A 2,531-nucleotide genomic window follows, 5' to 3' on the forward strand; every position below is an offset into this window, starting at 1 on the left:
GAGCATGAGTGGGAGGGGCAGAGGGAGAAGGAGAGAGAATGCCAGGCAGACTCCATGCTGGGCTCCATCTCACGACCTGAGATCAGGACCTAAGCTGAAACCAAGAATCAGACAATTAACCGACTGTGCCACTCAGGAGCCCCCAGACAGGATATGTTAAACAAAATATGCCTTTGATTAAAAAAAAAAAAAAAAAAAAAAAAACAGCTTGAGAATCTCCAGATGTGTAGGCTTGGCTGTCATCTTTCAGCAAACTCCAAGATCACCTCCCACCTTCTTTTCTGGTAAAAAGTACGTGCTGCCCATACTTTAGTCAAATGTTGTTACTTCCCACTGTTTCCCGGTACTGGTTTTCCTCACCTGTGCTTTGGTCCCTTGCTTTCTGGCTCTGGCAGCCCACCATTCCCAACTGCTACGATCCTGCCCACCTTCTCTGACTCAGCTGAAGTGACATCTGGGAAGCTGGAAAAGATGTCCTCATCCATGGATCCGTCCTTCCATCCATCCATCTTTCCATCCATCCGTCCATCCATCCTTCCATCCATCCATCTTTCCATCCATGGCTCCATACATGCATCCATCTGTCCATCCATCTATCCATCCACCCATCTGTCCATCTGTCCATCCATCCATCCATCCTTCCATCCATCCATCCATATATCCATCCATACATACATACATCTACCTATCCATCCATCCATCTTTCCATCCATGCCTCCATACATGCATCCATGCATGCATGCATCCATCCATCACCCATCTTTCCATCCATCCATCCATCCATCTTTCCATCCATCCATCCATCCATCCATCCATCCATCTTTCCATCCATCTATCCATTTTTCCATCCATGCCTCCATACATGCATCCATCCATCCATCCATCTATCCATCCACCCATCTGTCCATCTGTCCATCCATCCATATATCCATCCATACATACATATATCTACCTATCCATCCATCCATCCATCCATCCATCCATCCATCTATCTTTCCATCCATGCCTCCATACATGCATCCATGCATGCATCCATCCATCCTTCTGTCCAACAAGCAGTTCCTGGACATTGACTCTGTATCAAGCCCTGAGCTAGTTCCTGGGGACACCAGCTGAACACACTGGCCTTGTCTGTAAGGAGTTTACCATCTAGCACTGTGCTCTGTCTTCTATGGTTACCGCTAGCCACAGGTCACTCTTGAGCATTTTATTTTTTAAAATTTTATTTATTTATTTGAATAAGAGACAGAGAGAGCATGAGCTGGGGGAGGGGTGGGAAGGGCATGCAGATGTGCCACTGAACGTGGAGCCCCATGTGGGGCCCTATCCCAGGACCCCAAGATCAGGGTGAACTGAACCGAAGTCGGACACTTAACCTACTGAGCCACCCAGACGCCACAACTCTTGAGCATTTAAAGTGTGGCAGGTCGGGAATAAAATATGCTGTAGGTCTAAAACACTCATTGGATTTTAACTCTCAGCACAAGGAAAAGAATGTATAACATCCTGGTAATGATTTTTAATTGACTACATGTGGAGATGTAATATTCTCTCCATGGTGAGTTAATACACGATTAAACTTAATTCCAGGGGCGCCTGGCTGGCTCAGTCGGTAGACCATGAGACTCTTGATTTCAGGGTCATGAGTTCAAGCCCCATGTTGGGCATGGAGCCTACTTTTTAAAAATTAATCAACTTCAGTTATTTCACATTAGTTTTGGAATACAGCTCCTAGAAAGTTTAAGCTGATGTATGTGGTATACGTGGCTGGCTCACCTTCATTTTGATGGGACAGCACTGTTCTTGGTGGAGGGTACAGGGACAAAGGCAAAACTGCATAAGGAGTTTTAGATAGGTCTTTCCATAAAAATGTGTGTGCAGGATTCAGTGAGGGAGGGTTTTTAGTTCAGGACACGAAAGAGGAAGGAAATCAATCCATTTATGATGCATCAAGCATTGTACAAGGCACTGTGATCCACTCATGCATTGGCTTGGCATTTAAAATACCTCCCTTAATCCTGGCACCACCAATCCCCACAACCCACCACATCTTTCTAGCCTGCTGGGACCAGGTCACCAGCATCTCTCAGCCTTGGCGCAGCGGCCTCGTACCCTGGTTCAATCTACCCTCCACACTGTAACCAGAGTGATCCTTCCAAAACACAGACCCGGTTATGGGTCCTGTTACTTTTCGTTGTTTTTTTTTTCTTTCTTTTTTTTTTTTAAATTTTTTTTTTTTTTTTTTTTTTAGATTTTATTTATTTATTTGACAGAGAGAGATTACAAGTAGACCGAGAGGCAGGCAGAGAGAGAGAGAGGGAAGCAGGCTCCCTGCTGAGCAGAGAGCCCGATACGGGACTCGATCCCAGGACCCTGAGATCATGACCTGAGCCGAAGGCAGCGGCTTAACCCACTGAGCCACCCAGGTGCCCCTGGTCCTGTTACTTTTCAAATTAAAACTCTACCGTCGTCCCCTGCTGTTTTCTCTGAAAGAATTTTCCTCCTCTGTCTGTCTGGCTCACGTCATATTC

The 2,531-nt window shown here is 45.8% G+C and overlaps 1 non-coding gene across 1 annotated transcript; it reads left to right on the forward strand.

The window, feature by feature from the left end:
• Positions 1-1,594: 1,594 nt before the first annotated feature.
• Positions 1,595-1,667, forward strand: TRNAK-CUU (transfer RNA lysine (anticodon CUU)). The gene has a single exon. It is a non-coding gene; the product is annotated as a tRNA-Lys (tRNA).
• The last annotated feature ends 864 nt before the right edge of the window (positions 1,668-2,531 follow it).

Source organism: Mustela lutreola, chromosome 15 (assembly GCF_030435805.1).
Source record: "Mustela lutreola isolate mMusLut2 chromosome 15, mMusLut2.pri, whole genome shotgun sequence".
NCBI lineage: Eukaryota > Metazoa > Chordata > Mammalia > Carnivora > Mustelidae > Mustela > Mustela lutreola.